Below are 20,220 nucleotides of genomic sequence, written 5' to 3'. Positions count from 1 at the left end.
AGAAAAACTCCCAGGGGCTCAGTGTGCTTTGCGGTGAAGTCTATCATTACAGAAGCCCAAGCTCCACGGACTGGGAATTGGGTGTTTCTCGACGGCTGCTGATGGGAACCGCCAATGTGAGGTCTCAGGTCATGAGGTCCACACCAGACTCTGGCAGCGACACACTTCAGCTGCTGTTTAAGTAAGGGCCATGCCAAGCTGTCTATCAGGTTCTCACATGCCTGACTGGGGTGATTTCTGTTGTCTCACTTTGAGTTTGGGGCCACATTTTTGGCCCCTATAAATATTTCACTTTGTGACTCTGAGAGTGATACTCTCTGAATGGAAAGGGGCAGGGGAGGAAAAGAACATTAGGTGGGCACTTTCCATGACTCAAGTGTTTCCTACACATTCACTCATTTAACCCTGTGATGTGGGCAGTATTGTTGCCATTTTTTAGATGTGGAAACTGAGGCTTAGAGAGAGGTGAAAGGATTTTCCAAGGTAACATGGGATTTTTCAGGGTCTTGGATAAAAATCAGGGTCAGATAAAAAAAAAAGAACACATTTGTGTTCTTTCGTAACCGAATCCAGAGTGAGGGTTATCTTTGGTGGGAAACTGCCTAGATCTTCCAGCCACACCCAGGCTCACAGAGTTATCCTCTACTCAGCCTCTCAACTCAGGTGCCTCTCTGTGCCTGGGCCGGATAACACCCAGGGCAGGTGCTGTGAGCAACGAAGGAGAGCTGGGGCTGGAAGGGTTGTGCCAGGGACTGCAGGGACCCTGCAGAGGGATTGACTATTGTGAATGAGAGGAGCAGATGGGGCTTGATGAACAACAATGATTCTGAGACAAGGCAGGGATGTGGGAGGGCATCTCAGGCAGAGGGCAGCATATTCAAAGGCCCAGAGGCAATTTGGGACAGTGGGATGACAGGGAGAAGGATAGTCGGATGACAGGGAGAGCCATGGTTGGGTGGGTTTCTAGGGAGGGCCCTAGAGAAGATCCCTGCTCTGAAACACTTCATTCTGTCAGTAATGATGCCTACTGAAATCTTCTAGGCAGGGAGGTCATGCTTAGAGCCTTATTTTCAAGGGATTATCTGGGCTATCAAGTGTGGGACAGATTGGAAGGGCTGATCCTAAAGCTCATTCCCTTCTTTCAGGAAGAAAATCTTCCAAAATACGATAGCCTCTTAGAGGAAAACTGCCACCACCAGTGACACAGAAAATAAGTCTCTCTGGCGCCAGTGACTTTTCCCCACTGGCCACCTCCCTCTGCCTCCCTTGGCCTCCCTGTCTGGGACCCAAGGGGATGGTTACTCCAGCCTTTCCTGCCTACTTAGTCCTGGGGAGGCTGCAAAGCCAGGCAGGACCAGGGTGAGAAAGTTGGAAGGGAGGAAGGGAAGGATGGTCACATATTCCTGAGGACAAAGACACAGGCCTGGCTGGACTCTAATCTCCTTCTCACTGACTGGTTGAGAGGCCTCAGGGAAGTCCTTCTCTTCTCTGACCTCTGGGTCTCTATCACTAAAAGGAAGGGCTCTTACTTGGATAAGGTTCCCCTCCGCAGTGACAGCTACTATGCTATCAGTGACTCTCTGGAGCGCAGCTCCAAGCCTGCTTCACTGCCACTTCCCCTCCGCCTTTCCTTCCACAAAGTTCAGCGAAATGCCTATTCTTGTACTAGGCTCTGAGCTAGGCTTTGTGGCTACAAAGACAGATAAAAATACTACTTGTTTATTAAAGTGTTTGTATATGTTGTTAAGTGAGAAAAGCAGGCTACTCAAGAGAATGTCATATTTGTGTGTCCATATCTTGTGAGTGTGTATACAACAGATATACTACACACCTGCACACCTAATAGAAAACCAAAAAGACATACACTAATCTAAATAGTTATTTGAGAGGCAGTGGTATTTCTTCATAACTTTGGGCTTCCCCCCGTACCCCCCGCCAAATATTCTTGCATTGTACTTTACTTTTCAAATTAAGTAGCAACAGCTAACCTTTAGTGAGCACTTACTATTTGCCAGGCATTATTATTATTTTGTTTTGAGATGGAGTCTTGCTCTGTTGCCCAGGCTGGAGTGCAGTGACTCCATTCATGCTTTCATACCTTGCCTATAGGCTCTGTGCTGGGAAGATCTAAAGATGAGTAAGACTGGGTTCTCCCTACCCCATTACAGATTTTTCAACCAGATATAAAACCATTATTAGGACATAATGCATGATCTCGGCTCATTGCAAGCTCCACATCCCAGGTTCAGGCTATTCTCCTGCCTCAGTCTCCCGAGTAGCTGGGACTACAGGCACCTGCCACCACGCCCGGCTAATTTTTTTGTATTTTTAGTAGAGTCGGGGTTTCACCATGTTAGCTAGGATGGTCTAAAATCTCCTGACCTCATGATCTGCCCACCTTGGCCTCCCAAAATGCTGGGATTACAGGCGTGAGCCACCGCGCCCTGCCTGCTAGGCATTATTTTAAAAGCTTTGCAAAATTAACCAATTGAATATTTGCGAAAACCCCATGAAATAGGTCCTGTTGTACACAGGCCTACTTTACAGATGAGGAACCAGAGGCACAGAGAGATTAAGTAATTCTGCCAAGGTCAAATAGCTCCTAGGGTGATAAAGACAGGATTCAAGTCTCCAACAGTGGCAATCTGACTGGAAACACTGAACTTTCACTATGTCACCACAGGGCCTCTCATAAACAGCAGATGCAACTATGAAGAAATGTGGTTCCCCTGCCTTGGAGGGAGGAGAAATACAAACATTCATTCATATCAACAGGGAGGGCACTGAGGTGCTACCTGAGGCACAGTGGGTTGTGTGGGACTCTGAGCTCTGAAGTTCCCCTGGGGAGGGCTTCTTACTGCACTATAGTGCCACCAAGGATGTTTTCACTGGAGGAAACTAACTTCCCCGGCTGAGGAAGAAGTAGAGAGAAAGGCCTGAAGGTGGGAACTGTCTGGGGCTGCCCAGATAAATGCAGGAGCCAGAGTGTGGGGTGGTTTGCTTGTGGGGAGGAAGGCGGGCATGAGAGAGAAGGCTCACAGGTGATCACATGCCAGATACAAAGGCCAGATCGGATATCAATTGAGCTAAGAGGCCAGGCTTTGTCCTAGTACAGCAGGGAGCCATGGAAGGTTTACCAGCAGGAGAAAGACTGGTTAGACTGGGCTTAAGGGTTCCTCCTAGGGGAACCTCCATTCATTCTCCACCCCTGCTCCCCTCTGTCCCTCTTTTCTTTCAGTGTGGAGGCAGGAAACCAGGAGCCTTCCTGTCCAAGATGCTTTCATACCTTGCCTATAGGTCCTGTGCTGGGAAGATCTAAAGATGAGTAAGACTGGGTTCTCCCCACCCCATTACAGATTTTACAACCAGATATAAAACCATTATTAGGACATAATGCAGCTCTTCGAAAGGTGGCTGGAGTTCGCCACCCCACCAGCCTACCTACGGAGCTTCTGTACATCCGTTAAGATCCAGCTCAGATATTACCTCCCCTAGGAAGGCTCCCCTGACAAACCTCTCATGGATTTCTCCATCTCCCCTCTGTGGGACACGCTCCACTCCTGGCACTGTGCATCCTTGTCTGTCTGTCTGCCCCTACTGCTCACCCCCGACTGGAGGTCCTCCCGGGCCTGACCGTAAGTGATCCACCTCCAGGTCCCAGGGTCCGGCTCCAGCGCGGCCCATGGCCAGCATCCACAGAGTCTATTGGCTGGAGGATGACAAAGTCTGGGCTGCGCTCTTGGGGGGCTGTGGAGGAGCAGAGGTCAGCAAAGGAGGAGAGCCCTGAGGCTCGGAGATGCTGGGAAATGCTACATATTGAAGGTGAGACTAGCTTGGGCCTTGAGTGATGCTACTACGAACTGGCCAAGTGCTTTAATGGCCTCTCATGCTTTTGGGGTGAGCCTGTCAGTTCCCATCTGTGTGAGTTTGTGGGTCCCAGCATTTCTTGTCTTACCAGGGAAGTCATTAACCTTTGGTGTTAAATGTGACTTGTCTGCATACAATCAGGGAGACAAGCACCAGGCACGGCTAAGTCAGGAAAGTCCCATTTGACATTCTGTCTGTCCCTGCTAATTAACGGGTCCAGAGAGCACACGGATGGGCTTATCCCAGCAATTGCTGCTCACCTCCCGGGGCTGGATCCACACAGTGTTGCCTGCCTGGGTCAAGTACGGAACCAACCCTCTGCCCAGCCCACCTAGCTCCAAAGCAAGCTGTGCCCTTGCCCCTCCCTTCCTGTCACCCCTCTCTCACTCCCTCCCTCCCCTCCCTTTCCCCATAATTTCTCTGAGAGTCCTTATTTCCTCTTGCCTGAACCCCAGAAGCAGCCCTCTAACAATCTTCTTGCTTCCAGCCTGTCCTGTTCCAATCTTCCACATTGAAGTAAGAATGAACTTTCTAAAATGCAAACTGGATTACATTCTCCTTGCTGGAAACCTTTCCACAGCTCCCCAAGGCTCTTGAGGATGTGGCCCCCATCTTGTTCTCCAACCTCCTTTTCCTGAACCAACTCCTTTTTTCACTGTCACACTCGTTCTGGCCCCATCTGTGCTACTCCCTCCACTTCTTTGTTCTTCTGCCTCCTCCTTTCTCTCTGAATCCTAAAAGCTCCATTCCAACTCAAGGCTCCCCTTCTCCCCCAGGAAGGGGCCCATTCCCTTTCCTGAGGCTCTCAAGCAAGCTTTAGCATGCATGGGCTTTCCACACATATCCCTTCCTTCTTCTGTTCCACAAACCTGTGTTGAGAGGTACTGTGGGCCCAACACTGTGTTGGTCACACTCATCCATCCTTCCCTCCAATCCTCAACACCACCCTGGGAGGAGGGAGACAGGCTCTTCAGGACCTGGCCCTTTTTAACCTGCTCGTCCCACTCTTTGCTGCTGTTTGTCCCCATGGGTAGGACCCTGAGCATATCATTTCCCCTCTCAGGCACTGAGTTTCCTCCTTAGCAAAACGAGGCCTTTACCTCTCAAGGATGTTGTGAATTAAAAGTAATAATAATAATAATAGTGATAATAATAACATAGAGCACTAAATACAGGCCAGACACTGTTCTGTGTGCTTTATATATATCAGCTCCTTACCCCCACAGTGTGGTCTGCGGGGTTAAGAGACTTGCTCAGCTGCAGGCCTAGCATCCAGGAAGCATCCAGTAGCTGTTGGCATCACTGGATGGTCACGCCTGGCCTGGAGGAGGCATGTGAGATGGGAATATGCCAGGCACGTTCTGGGGATGGCACACAGATGAGCCTGGCTGGAGCTCAGGGCTTGTGTTTAATAAAAGATTAATGAAATTGTCAAATTGACCTTGTCAGTGTCTGCTCAATCCAATTACATGACTGTGGCCCCCGTGAATGGGGTTAAAACAGGGGTGCACATGAGAGACACCAAGACAGCAGATATGAGGGAGATGGCGGCCACCCAGGAAACCCTGAAAGGAAGTCAGTGCTGCCCATGTCCCAGGCCCCGTCTAAGAACTGCTTGACAGTCCCAGGGATGCAGCGTCCCATTACTCTGCAGAGACGGCAGCTGAGCATCCACTAGACAGGGATGCTTGGTACCGTCAACTGATACCCGCATGGTGCCGGCCTCTGTGCAGGGCACAAGACTCGTGGTGAGCAAGACACAGTCCCTGCTCTTGAACACTTCTTGTCTGGTAGGTGACACAGAGAGGGAAACAAAGATAATTCAGCAAAGTGAGCAGTGCCCTGATTGATGGCAACCCAGAGAAGGCACACAGTGATCAACCTGGACTCAGGGAGTTTCCAGAAACATGGTTCCTGGGCTGAGAAATGACCCAGGAGCTGGCCTAGTATAGAGAGAGATGGGGAGGGTGGGAGAAGGGAGAGCCATTCTTAAGGGACAGGCAGGTTTCAGTCAGGAGGACTGTGAAGCAATGCTGTGTAAAGCAGCTGAGGTTGCGGAGAAGTTTACTCGTGGTGGAAAAGGTTGGGGTGAGGGTGCGGGGTCCGCAGTGGGAAGCACAGAGCAGCTCTGGCACTGGAGAGGAGAGGCTGGGGCCCAGTGGGGTCACAGGATGAAGGGTATGGTGAGTTCTGCGAGGGCAGTTTTCCAGAGAATGAGCCCTAGCAGTCCTCCGTGTATGCGGCACTCAGCCTTCCCTGGAACGGTCTGCAGAGCCTGGGTCATGTGGACATTTGAGGAAGCCAGAGCATCAACTACAGCTTGACCAATTCAAGGCTCTAAGGAGGACCCTAAGGAAGAGGCTAGGTGCAGAGCTGCTTCCTCTCTGCTCGGCCAGTAGCACTTAGTATCAGGGCCTGCCTGCTATTCCCTCTCATCTGGGATAATGTTTCCTGGAATCTTTCAACTGAATAGCCCTTTTCATTTTACTAAGTTTACTTACATCCCTTCGACCACTGGATCTGCAACATAACACTGTGCAATAGATATCTTCATTCTTCCCATTTTACAGCTGAGGGAAACTGAGGCTTAAGGACACCAAAAGCCCCTACCCAAGGCTTGTTCATAATGGAAGTACGACTCATGTGTATTTATTCTGAATTTAAATCTTGTGCTCATCCCATTACTATAACATGAACTTTGGGGAAAGAAGGTCAAAAGCTGGATGTGTTGGCATGAATCATCAGTGGGGATGGACAAACCCCGGGGGGCCCTCACTTGATAGGCCATCATCTGTCTTACTTTGAGAGACAAGCCTGCCAATTGCATTTCTAGGGCTCAATGGGGGCCCCCAAATATGAGAACTACATTTGGATGTTGTTTTCAAACAAAGTAACTCATGTTTAGCCAAGGATTTCTATCAGAACAAGTAATTCTCCAGGGCCCCCCACAGTGCCCCCCGGTGAGGACAAATCTCCAGTCCCCTCCCAGCCAGTGATATCACTGTCCACCCACTCAGCCAAGCCAGAAACTGGGGAGTCATCACTGGGTCTTCCTCTTCTCACCTTCTACCTCTAATCAGCAAACCATGCTGGTTTTACCCCAAATATACAATTCTACTTTCATCTGCCCCAAACACCCCTTCAATCTCTTGGCCCCTGCCTTTGCTCCAGCCTTTCACATTTCTTGCCAGGACCATTAAGCCCCTTCCTTTCTGTTCTTCCTAACTCCAGTCTCACCTCTTCCTATTCATCAACTATAATTCCACCGGAGTGGTCCTTCTGAAACACCAATCTGACCATGTCGTTTCCTGGCTCAACACTCTTCAATGACTCCTTGTTGCCACCTCAAAGTGAAGTCCACTTCCTCAGCCAGCCTATGAGGCCTGTGTGCCCCAGCAGGTCCTGGCCCTGACCACCTGTGCAGGTCCTCTAGCAGGCCCTGCTTGGACCCCATGCTTCAGACCCTACACTGAAGCTCTCGTATTGCTGAAGAGACACTGATATTTTTCAGTCGCTCATTCACGATTCAACTTTTCAGCGCCTATGATATGCTAGACACTTTTCTAGGCGTTGCTCTTAGGAAACTTACAGTTTAGCTGAAGATGGGATGAGACAACATTCAGATAAACACAACAGGATGAGAGGAAAATAAAGCAAATAAAGCAGAGGAAAAGGAGGAAAGAGTACCCTGAGATGGGGTGTGTGCTGGTTCAGACAATGTGGACAAGGACAACCTTTCTGAAGAGGAAGATGTGAACAAATAACTGAAGGAAGTAGGGGTAGCCTGAGGATTGCTGCAGGGAGAGGACTTGACGAGCACAGACCTTGCCTCATACTGCTCCCTCTGCCTGTAACGCCACCCCATACCCCTCCTCAGACCCAGCCCTCACCTAAGAATCAGCACAGCAGTTGCCTCCCCTGGGACACTCAAGGAGAACCACCCAGTCCTTCTTGATGTCCCTGAGTGCCCCACATGGCTTCAATCCAGCCCTGTAACACCCATCCCTTCAATCATTCATTCATTCATTTCTTGAACAAAAACTGCTTGACTAGTTCTAGGTGCCAGGCCCTGTGCTATGCCTTGGGATGCATCTGTCACTTCCCCCTGCCCTATGCCCATGAGTTCCTGGGAGGCAAGAGGGACTTTCTCTGCTCTACCTCATTATCCTGGTGCTAGAGCAGCACCTAGCCCAGAATGGCTTCAGGTGAGTATTTGCTGAGTGAATAAACATTTGAGATCATTTTATTGAAATACTTCAGAGTAAATTTGGAGACAGGCACTCCTCTACTCAAGAGTAATTTAATAACCACAAATGCCTTTAACACAGTGGGGAGGGAAAAAATGTGTGTTTCCTTTATTGCTGCTGTTAAAATAAATGGCATTTTAAATAAATATAGCATATAGAATGTGGCCACATGATGAAATAAATAAATATCTGGTGAAATTATGCATTGCAAAGCAGACTTTTCTGGTCTTTTGGTTATTAAATTTAATCACTTTTGAGCTGTGCCTCTACTCTTTTTTCCTAGAGGCAGGTATGCTTTTGATTAAAATGTGGGCCCCAGAGCACTTTCACAGGGGAAGGCTGAGCTACATCCCTTGAGGAACTGCAGTGGAGAAAGCCAACAGGATAACAGGGCCAAGGCAACAGCCATGATTTGCTTCTTACTTGATGGACATGTTTATCCCCAGATAGAGTGCACAGCAGTCACGGGGCATATGGAAATCTTGCAATTAAAGCAAACTCTAATTAGAGACTACATATTTAAAATACAAAGGAAGCTTGGAGTGGCAGCCACTCTGGCTGGCTCTGAAACGTGATTATCCTACTTCAGTCCCTGTGCTGACTGGATTACAAGGAGGGAAACGCATCATGTTGCCACACATGGTTTCTTGCTGTTGAGGAGGGGGAGATCTCTGACTTCAACAGACCTGGATTTGAATCCTGGCTCTGCCCATTATTACCCCACTGGCCTCAGCATCCACATCTTCATAATGGGAATGGTGACAACTATATCATAGGGCCAAAGAAAGATCAAGTAAAGGCTTTGTGGGGACTCAGTTCAGGGAGTTTATTGACCAGTTAGGTGACTTACGTTGCATTTGCCCCTGCCCCCATCTATCTAGCTCAAGAGTGTGCCTTGCCTAGGAGCCACAGGGGAGAGACTGGGAGGGATGAATTTTTATTACATCATTCATCGTGCCCTTGGGGCTGAAGGAACGGGCTTCTTCTCAACCTTTGTAAGTACCTGAGCAATCAATTTTATGTGTTCACAAGGGGTGGGAACCTGGGATAAGCTATGTCTCCTTAATTCAAACAGTCCTCAGGAGCAAGGTGGTGGGTCAGTCCCAGGTCAGTGGAAGGGCTGGGGTGAAGGTACTGATAGCAACTCTTGTCAGCTCTGGGGTTCTGGCCTACAGCTGACATTTCCTGAGCTTGGGCAGGGGTCAAGAGACGAATTTGGAACTGTCCCTGCCTTCAAGAAAAAGTCACAGTCTAGTCAGGAAGACAGGTAAGAAGGGGCACAGAAGTGCGTAGCACCAACTCATATTCCTATCATATTTTACAGTTCAAAAAGTGCCTTCGACTGATCCCTCATTTAATCCTCTCAAGAGCCTGTGAGGGAATAGTAACCCCCTTCTGACTCTCAGCTTCAGGCCAGCTACACAGAAGCGCAGGTGCAGACAGTGCAGTGCAGTGCCCCATCCCCACAAAGCCGGCACCCTCCCAGGGCGAATAAATCAGTACCTTTTTGCTTTTTGCCTTTTTCTCTTCTAGTCTCTTTTTGGTTTATTTGTCTTAAACACTTAAAACATTACTGAAGCCTCTTTTGCACTCTTCCCACACCACTCCTGATAAGGACTGTCCCAAAGTTGGCATGTGTCCTTCCTGCCTGAGTGTTTATACTCTGATTATGCATGTATATGTCTATAAACAATCCATAATAGGGTTTGCACATTTAAAATTTTACATACATAATCACAGACGCTGTTTCACTCTGCCACTTGCTTTCTTACTATACATTATGATTTTCAGATGTATTTATGCTGATACATACTCCTGTAGTTCATTTTTTTGTTTGCTGTATGACATTTCACTCTATGATTAAAGTCAATGTGTGTGTGTGCGTGTGTGTGTGTGTGTGTGCGCGTGCATGCAGGTAATTATCCATTGGTGGGCACTGGCTTCTACTCTTCTACTTTTTCTACCATCCTGCATTGCTTTACATGGGAAGGAGGATTCAAGGTGAATCTTGAAATGGCTAGAATCCAACCAGGGGAAGAGAAACACTTCTCTTTGCCATATAGCACAGGGCCTGGCACCCAGCTGGCTCTCAGGCATTGCTGATTACTAGAGGCATTGAGGCTTTGATGAAAAGAAGAGTGGACCTGGTCTCAGAAGGATTTGCATTTGAATCTTGACCTTCTCCCTTGTTAGCTGCGTGACACTGGACAAACAATCTAACCTCTCTGGGCTATGGTATCTTCATCAGAAGAAATATAGACTATAATGCCAAGTCCCAAATACTCTTGTTATGATTAAATGTATGAATTATTTGCTGTAGCTTCTGACATACAGGAGTTCAACAAGGCTAACTGAATAATTTCCTGATTCTAGGCTGGGGAAACAGTGTGGGGAAAGCATCGGCGTGCTCCTTTTGGCTGCCCTTCTCACTCAAAATGAATGAGGGAATGAAAGAAAAAGAGGAATAAAACAAGGCACCTTATAAGCATAATTTAAAACCTAGAAGAGTGAAACTTACCTCCAAATCTGGCCATAGTTCCATTCCATCTGTGGTTTTGATTGGCCAACACTGGAAATCCCAATAGGGTCTACTTGGCACTGGACTGGGCTCTTTGGAGGGCAGCCCCACCTTGCAAAGCCTCCACCTGCCCTCCTGGGCCCTGTGGAGGGCAGCAACAGGCTGGGCTACACAGTGTTAAATCCCTTCCTCTCCAAGAGATTGAAGCCAACGAGGCTTTCTGCTTAAATAACCAATAAACACCGCCCAAATCTCCTTAGCTCAGAAAAGTGCACGAATCAGCAAAATGAAAATAATTTAAAGACCCACTGGAAAAAAGAACTCCAGATTCCTTTCTTCCACCAGCAATGACAGCCTCTCAGTAGTGGCTGTCATTCTTCATATCCAGGGCTAGGTGCTTCCCACTAGTTTTGGAAAAGACTGTAACAGAGGCTGGAATCTGCTCCCTGATGGGAGGGAGAGGTGGGGGCAGGGGAAGAAGGAAGACTGTAAAAATCTACCTTCCCACCTGGAGTGCTCTGAGGTTTCCTAACCCTGACTCGAGTCATGGATGCTGTCAGGGCCACACCACTTGTGGAGGTTGTGGAGTAGGGACCTTTACACACATATTATACTTGAGCCTGTATAACTGAGGCTCATAGGAAGGAAGTGACCAGCCCAAAGGCTCCCATAGGTGGAGTGTGACGTCCCTAACTAAGTGCTCATGATCCCTGCTTCTATCACTCTGGCGGGAGAGCAGTACCTGTTAGTGAGCTCCGACTACATACGTGCTGTGGGATGGGCACTTTAGCAACAGCCTTAAATGTTGACATTGTTATTCTTGTACTGAAGGTAATACATCAGCTCCTTGTTGCTAATAAATCTCAGGACTCAGAAGCTTGTATGACTTAGCCAAGGTCATGTTCCTGAAACCCACACTCTTTTACTCCCCATCCCATGCTGTTCCCACGGTATCAGGGAGGTGGCTCAGGAAAGACCTGACAGAGACATGTCTAACCCTGAAATGTACCCTCTTCCCTCAAACACATTTGATCTTCCCTCTGGACATAGGGTGGATGCTGTGTCTGACACACCTCCTTGGGCTGAATGGTTCCAGGGTCCAGGAGCTGCATGAAGGAGGTACTGCTCTAGACATGGCTGCCCTGGGCACTCCACATCTGCACCATTGCATTGTGGTGCTCATAGTCAGGTTCCCACCTGGCAGTACCAGCACTTAAGGAGGAAGAGGGGTGAGCATCTACCCTCATCATCTCTCACCTGTTATTCCCCCAATAGCCTTCTCATCTCCTTCCTCTCCCTCCAAACCATTCACCATTCTGATGCCAGCATCATTTTTCTAAGGCACAAAGCCCCACCCTTCAGTGTGTCCATGGTCTTCAGATTCTAGCAGCTCAGCCTGGAACCAAGGCCCTCCATGACCTGGCCTCTACCCACCTCTCCAGCCTCATCTCCCACTACCAGCTTCACTTTCATACCTTGAAACATCTGAACTCATCCTACTCTCTTCCACCTCTTGCCCATAGCTCACAATAATTATAAACATTTATGTAGTGCTTACTATGTGCTAGGTATAGTTATAAGTGCATTTTTAGTTATTGACTTAATGCTTACAGAAACGTGAAGCCTTCCATTTTATGGAAGAGGAAACTGAGTCCCAAGCCAAATAAGTAACTTGCCTGAGGTCACAGAGTTGGTAAGTGGTGAAGCCCATAGTCACATTCTGACAGTGAGAGGTCAGAGTTCTCAAACTTAACTACGGCCAAATCCTTTCCTTCTTTCTTGACTTGGTGATGGCCTATCAAACCCATGAGAACAAGAGAAGAAGGCCTCATGACCCCCTCATGGAGGGCTCCCTTGATCCCTCAAGGCCTTATACCCCTAGGCAGAAATAACTTTTTTGGTGTTTATTTCTCATAGTGTTTCCTCACCAGGGACCAGGCTTCTAGGGAGAGGTCCATGCCATCCGTACTGGCTCTGTACTGGGCCTGGGGACTCAGAGATCAACACAGGGTGGTCCCCACCTTAAAGGGCTTAGTCCACGGAGAAAGATAGACACACAACGACGGGACAGCTTGATGAGGCTCTACCAGAGGTCACAAGAGGTGCCACAGAGCAGGGGGAGGGGTTCCAACCCAGGCTGGAGATGGAGCACAAAAGATCTCCTGGAAGGAGGAGAAGAAGCAGGTCACAGAGTAGAGGAGGCAGGAGAAGCCTCAGATGGAAAAAATAGCTTGTGATAATGTTGAGAGATCTAAGGTAGGATCTAGCATGATCATTAAGATGCCAGACACTGGAGTCACACAGGTTTAGATGCCAGTTCTGGCTTCTCCAGGTCATAGCTGTGCCATCTTGGGCAAATTACTTAACCTCATTAAATCAGTTTCCTCATTTGTGAAATGCAGATGGTAACAGTACCTGCTTCACAGGGTTGTGTGAGAATTAAAAGGTGAACAGTGCTACCTCATAGTAAACATTCAATAAATATTAGTTAATTAAAAAATATCACAATAACTATATCTCTTGCACCTAGCACAGAGTAGGGGTTCAGCAAACATGTATAGAGATGAATTACAGTCCTGCCTGCAGTTCACTGACAGCCTTGTGAGGAAGAGGAAGCTAAATTAATATTACAATACAATCCTCTGAGTGTTACGGTACAGGGAAGACTGGGGCTGGGAATGAAGGATGGAGGAAGACTTGGAAAACTAGAGAGGGGAGAGAGTCCTTTAGGAATAGATGGTAACAGGCTCTTAGAGGAAATGATATTTGATTTGAGCCTTCAAGCCCAGAGAGGATAGTTTTTTTTTTTTTTTTCCTCCCATGGTTAACGATCTAAAAGAGTGACAAGAATAAGTTAGAGCCCCAGACTGAGCAGGGCCAAGCAGCTGAAGGTAGAGAGGCAGAGGAGCGGGGGGAAAGTGTAAAGCTTGAGGGTGCTCCACAAGGGCAGGACAGTGTGGATAGTGCAAGGCCATTTGTAACTGGGCTGACGTATGGCTGATTCCAGAAAATCATTTAAATTGAGTCCTTCTTTTCCCAGAGGTGGGAGTAGGGTAAGGTTTATGTGAGGTAGAACTGGGGTATAGCGTAAGAGACCCATGATCACTGCAATTCAGACCCTAAAGTCTCCAGAAATGATCTCAACATGGAAACCTCATTTCTGCTGAGTGCTGGCCATAGCTACAGGTGGCCATGAATGAGAAATGCTGAGGAATCAATGGCAGGGAACCAAGGACAACGATGCAGGGAACGCCACCTTGGCATTTGTTCCCTGTGTGGCTTCTCTGACAGCTGCTGCAACAAGGACGATGGGGTCCAGTGTGACTGTTGGCAATATGGGCTCACTAAGGATTTCTGGGTAAACTTTAGGTGCCTATTCCAGGGGTGAGGAGGGTCCCTGGCCCAGACTCCTCACAGAATAATCAGTGTGGGGGTGACCCAGGCCCTGGATATTTATTACCTTCCTCTCCCCATTTCAGCACTGCCCAGATCAAGAACCCCTGTGGTCTGACACTAGGTAGTGGCCAAGGCCTGGGCTGCCTGAGCTCACCAGGGACAGAGCTGTCTTCCCAGCACTGGGACTGAGCCGTGATGACCCCAGGGTTTGCTTCTGCTCCATTGTTCTCCCTCCATCTGTAGGGTCCTTCACTGTTATCCAGGCCTGGATTGGGCCCCAGTCTCCTAACAGGTCTTTGACTTTTGTCATTTATTCATTCAATAACTTTTTAATGAGTGTGCACTATATGCCAGGTTCTGGGAATGCAGCAGTGAACAAAACAGAAACCAAGAGACTAAAGTGGATAGTGAAGGGAATTATGATACAGTTTGTGAATTATTCAGATCAGGCACATAAGAAGAACAGAGAGAAATTATTCAGATAAGAGTAACAGAGACAAAGAAAAGTGACAACTTGGCCTAAGTACTGGTCAATACATCTGGTTATTGTTTGTTTAGTTGGGGTGGGTGGGTGGGCATTGGTGAATAGGGAGGGATTGGGGGGTCTTTTGTATTTTAAACACCACTTGTAAAGATCTCGACCAGCTGAAATGTTGGGCTGAAACCAATAAGATGAAATGGAACAGGGACGAATTCAAAGTCCCGTATTTCATTTAAGAAATACACTTGAAAATTTTACACAGTTAAAGGGTGGGGAGGACTAAAGAGCTGTTAGGATAAAAAAGGAGAGGAAAAAAAGAACAAAAAGATTTCACATTTACTGAAGGCTGGGTCGAGTGAGTAGGTGTGGCTGTAGTCAGGACCTACTGACTGTAGGTCAGTATGATTACCCAACAACTGCACAATGAACAGGGGGACTGGGGTTGGGAGACTTTAAGAAACTTGTTAAATTTCCTCTAATCTAATAAATAGTGAACGAGGGTTTGAATTCAATGTCAGTCTCTCTGGCTCCAAAATTGATGCTCTTTCCCTTATAACACAGTAAACGAAAGGGACAAGTATCGTGTTAGCCAAAAAGAGAGAATAGCGGACTGGTAACATTTCCTTCACTACATACTGTCAATATTACCTTACTGAGCCTTATTGGCTCAATTTGAGACAATTCTTTTGCTAAAGATGCTAATTCAAAGTCCGAGAGTAAGAGGTGACATCTTGCTGATCGAACTCTTCCTGGAGCACCAGGTCCAGTCCTGAGTCTCATCTACAGGGGCGGATCCATAAAAGAGCAACCACGATGGTCAGAGTTCTCAGGATTAAGGAACTAAGACATACTGAATGCATAGAATGCTTTGTTCACATTATCTTACTTAACTCTTAACATAATCCTGTGAGATAGATGTTACTATTCCCGTTGTCAAAATGGGAAAACTGAAGCTCAGAGAGGTTAAGAATTTGTTCAAGGTCACACACCACTAAGTGGAAGAAACAGGATTTGAACACATGGCTGTCTAAATCCACACTCCCCACTCTTTCGCATGTAGCCTTCCACACACAAGAAATGGTGAAGCAGAATTTGAGCTATTTATTAGTTGGTGAGAAGAAATGACAGTCACCTTCAATTCTACAAAGGGCTGTGAGTGGAAACATTCTGTGTGGCTTGAAAGAGAAGAATTTGAATGACTTTGAAAGTCTCACGGAGGTAGAGTTTTAGCTCAATGGAATAATATTTTACTGATGGCAATAACTGGATGGACTCTTGGGTAGGAATATGAATTCCTTGTGCTTGGAGGTATTCAAGCATGGTCTGGAATGATATTTGCTTACAATGGGGAGATTTGGGTGGAAAACCTCAAAGTTCATCTTTGATCCTTAGGTTCTATGAGCCTATGAAGCTGCCTGGCAGAAAGGGATCAATCACTTCAAAAGAAGTGAAAATATCTATTGGTTTGTCTATTTGCAGACATATAGGCAAAAATTATATGCCCAGGTTAACACATTGGTCCATGAGAAAACTAAACACAGAAAATGAAATGGATTCTGCTGAAATTACTTAGAGGTTTTAAAGAAGTTTTCCTTTTCTACAAAGAAGTAGCCAAACTGGGAAGATTTGCAGTCTTGACTATAATAAAATAAAACATAACAAGGTGCTATTTTTCACCTATTAAGTGGGCAAAATAATTTAAAAAGTGGTCATACCCATTATATGTATCAAGAGTGATAAAATGTCATTCCTTTTGACCCAGGTACAACCACTCTTAAGAAAACGAGGGAAAATATAAAGAGAAAACATTGTGAAACAGAAAAATCTTCTTCTAGGTTTATTTATAAAGAGTCTAAAAATCCAAGGAAGTTGTAAATGGGCCCTTGGGTGGCAGTGAGTAGGGGCTGAGGTAGGTGAGGGGAGCTGGAAGCCGAGGAGTGAGCTAGTCAGCATGCGTGGGGGAAACCCCCCATGTACGGAGAACTATGGGATAAGCAGGTGTCCAGAGAGCCAAACGTGGGTATGAAGGCCTAGGTCACTGCGTACGGGGTCAGCAGGTTAGGAGGAGCACACGTCAGTGAGGAATGAACAGGTGTAGGGAGAGAAGAGAGGAGAGGAAGCCCAACATTTACTCTGACAGCCATTTAGCCCCTCTCTTGCTGGTGCACATTAATTACACTCTCATTACTCCTAATAACCCTATAACTAGACCTTATTTCCTCCATTTTGCAGATGAAGAAGCTGGTGTTAAGAAAGACGAAGTAACTTGCCTCGTCTGTTTTAAGTGCTAGAGTTGAGAACTAAAGTCGCATGCATCCGCCTCCTAACTCTAGCTCACTTTGCCCGTGTGTGTGATGAAAACCGTGCAGCCAGGCCCTTCACAAACCCCTGATCTGTGGGTTAGGGCTTGGGCAGCTGACCAGGTGGCTTACTCAATTGCAGCTTTATGTCGGTCCACTTTGTGGATGTTAGAACTGATAGTTATGAACTTTATGGAGCAATGGTGAAACATGTTAAATGCGAAGGGAAGGATACAAAGCTGACTATGTGCTATAATCACAGGTATGGAAAATACATATTTTCACCCTTGAAAAAAGACAACATGAGATACATTCAAGTGCTTTCAGCAGTGCAGTTTTGAGGGTATTTCCTATTTTTGGCAATAATTTCCATAAAGTAGTTTTTCACTATAATTACAAAAAAAATCGCAAGTTAGAAATGCCTGCAGGAAGCATACAAGCACCTAAAAGTCACCAATATACTTTCCTAAGCAAGGAAATAAAGCCAAACCCCATCTTTCTGTTTCATCTGGTGTCAGAAAACTTGTTGCCGGGGCTTCTGAAGACAGCGCCAAACCTCATTGATTTAGGTCCTGCCAATTCAGTATTGACAGTCCTCTCCTACACAACTCACTGGCCTGGCACAAGAATCCAAGGAATCTAAGTGTACAAGCGAGGGAAAAATCATTTGAGCCTAGACAGAAAGTCACCTTCTGCATTGTGTCCAGCTGAACAGCATTTGGTGGCCATGAAGAGGAATTCTAAACAGGTGTTACGGCAGTCTCAGTTACTTAAGAAGATAACTACTCTCAATTTCAAGTATCCTCAGGCATATTAGAAAGACCATCAGTTTGTTGGCTCCCCATCCTTTTTTTTTTTTTTTTTTTTTTAACATAGGCAACACTCTTATTCCTTCATTTTAATGAAGGTCTTCAAATGACCTTTAAATGGTATTTTTCAAAACTGACATCTGTGTTAAAATACACATTCCCAGCCTCATCCCAGACCTACCCAGTCAGGCTCTCCAAGCCAAAGCACAGGAAATGTGTATTTTAAGCACCTCAGCCAATTCTTAAGATTGGGCAAGTTTGGGAAACACTCTACCAAACAAAATGAATTTGAGTTTTTATATGTATTTGAATGTAATAAAACTGTGAATGTTTATAAGCAGTACTATCATTCCTAGTCCCTCCAAATGGCCTGAATTAATAAGACTGATTTCCATTGATTAATACTTAGGTTGGGTTTCCCCTAAACATATCCTGAGACTATGTGACTAGACTCACAGCCTAGACCATAATTTACCACTCATCTTTCAGGAAAGAGGTAGAAGGGCAGGTTTTTCACAGACCTGAGTTCTGATCCAGGTCCACTGCTGACAGCTCCAGGACCTTGAGCAAGAAATTACTTAACCTTTTTTGAGCCCATTTCTACATTTGTATGAGTGTGAGAATGATGATCTTGCCCTCATATTACAATAACAAGGCACCAGGTACACAACAGAGGCCAAACCGTCTCAGCCTAATTAGCGTGTGAAGCCTCCTGATTACATCAGAATTGGCTCTTATAAGCATGATTCCTTGTTGCATCTACTTCTGATTTCATTCTGCCTTCTATGCTAAGGATAATAATGAACATCTGCAAGGGTCTTTGTGATTTACAGAGCCCATTTTTCAGATATTATCTAGATTACTCTCCACAACAACCCTGAATTAGGGATCATTCTCTCCACACCAGAAGAAACAAGGCCCAGAGGTCAAGTGACCTGCTTGGAAGTGGCAAAGCTAGGATTTAAACCCAGATCCCATAATCTTTAACTGCCCTGTTCTCTTGAATATATGCATCAAACATTACACAAAGCACTTTCACATATACCATAGCATTTTTATTATAGTTATTTCCACAACTATTCCCCCACGAACCTAAAAGCACTTGTAAAGCAGGTACCATACTTTATCAGTCTGTAAGGAGAAATGCAGAGCCTCTGAGTGGGTGTTAGTATCTTTGTTATGCACGGAGAGAAAAGGGGATGAGCTCAACAAGGATGCAAAGTTTGTTTTCCAGCCTCTCACGCGCTCCACACAACTCATGCCCCAGCTTCCCCATGCCCTTAAATGAACATATCTTATCAAGTATTTATTGAACATCTATCTACTAAGTGTCAGGAACTTTACTTACCCTGTGAAATGAGTTAACATACTATGTTAAACACTTAGAAAAGTCTTGGCACATATTAACGATCTGTTATTATTAATATTATTAAGTTACCCACACGGCCTATGAGGTAGGCATTATTTTCCTCCTCATTACTGATAAGAACTCTGAGAATAAGTTTAGTTAACTGAAAGTCAATTAAAATACAAGTTCTCAAAGTGGCAGCCACCTCTCCTACTTCCTCCAGTGACCCTGAGCTTTTGGTTACAGACTACCAATTAATGGATGAACCATTAGAGAAACCAGAGGCCACTTTTCTAACCAACGATAACAGCCAATAATCAAAAATGAGTAACAGTTGCTAACATTTATTGAACACTTATGTTATCTCTAATCCATGTAGCACCTCTGAAAGGTAGGTATTATCTCCTTTTCGTGAAATAGAAAATGGAAACTCAGAGAGGACAGGTTAAGCCCAAAGCAGGCAGGGGAGCCAGGCTTGGAATCTAGACGCATCGGCCCAAAGCCCTTGCCCTTTCTAATACGCCATGCATACTTCACAGGCATTACAGAAAGCAAAGTGCAAATCAACAGGAAGTTCTAATGTGATTTGCCAGAATGTGTGCCAGGCACCTTAGAGACTCAGTAACTGAATAAAGAATGAGAAAAAAATTATGTAACTTGAAAGAACATTTGAGATACAAGATAGGATGAAAGAACCGATACCAGGTAACAGTGCCCCTAGTTCCTGAATGTAACCCTATGCTCATCTAGCATTATCACCCTGTCTTCACCCCTTTACAAAGATTGATTCAAATTATCAGGGAAGCTGAATCTCAGATCACCTCAAGTGAGAAAGGTGACTGGTCCAAGATCTGGCCTTTGAAGTCAGAGAAAGATATCTGCTTTTGAGACAGACCTTCAAATCTGTAGAAAGCAACCATATCTCTTAGGAATTTTCTCTCCTTCAGCCGGAATATTCCTCCCCTGAAAGGAAGGGCATGCCAGGTGGCACAACATACTGGTCACCTCCACTGTATATGTAATATACTAAAGAAATGAGGATAAAGACTATCTACATCAAAGAATTAATGAAACTTTATTATAGAACAAAATAGAGGAACAGAGAAGTCCTTGGATGGTAAAAATATCCATTCAAATCCCAGTCAAGTGACAGGCAACTCAGGCAACGTTATCTCCCTCCAAGAACAGTGTTTTCCCCATTCCCAGAAGGACACCAGTGCCAGGCTGCTCCTGAGTCTCAGCAAAGCCATCTGT

The 20,220-nt window shown here is 46.0% G+C and overlaps 1 protein-coding gene across 7 annotated transcripts in view; it reads right to left on the bottom strand.

Annotated features, from left to right (window-relative positions):
* The window catches only part of BEND5 (BEN domain containing 5), a 1,441,067-nt gene that overhangs the window by 178,597 nt on the left and 1,242,250 nt on the right, over nucleotides 1–20,220 (bottom strand). The gene's annotated exons all lie outside the window — the stretch shown is intronic.

This window comes from Macaca mulatta, chromosome 1 (genome assembly GCF_049350105.2).
Source record: "Macaca mulatta isolate MMU2019108-1 chromosome 1, T2T-MMU8v2.0, whole genome shotgun sequence".
Taxonomy (NCBI): domain Eukaryota; kingdom Metazoa; phylum Chordata; class Mammalia; order Primates; family Cercopithecidae; genus Macaca; species Macaca mulatta.
The sequence above is the reverse complement of the archived record's forward strand: the minus strand, read 5'-3'. Positions and strand labels throughout refer to the sequence as shown.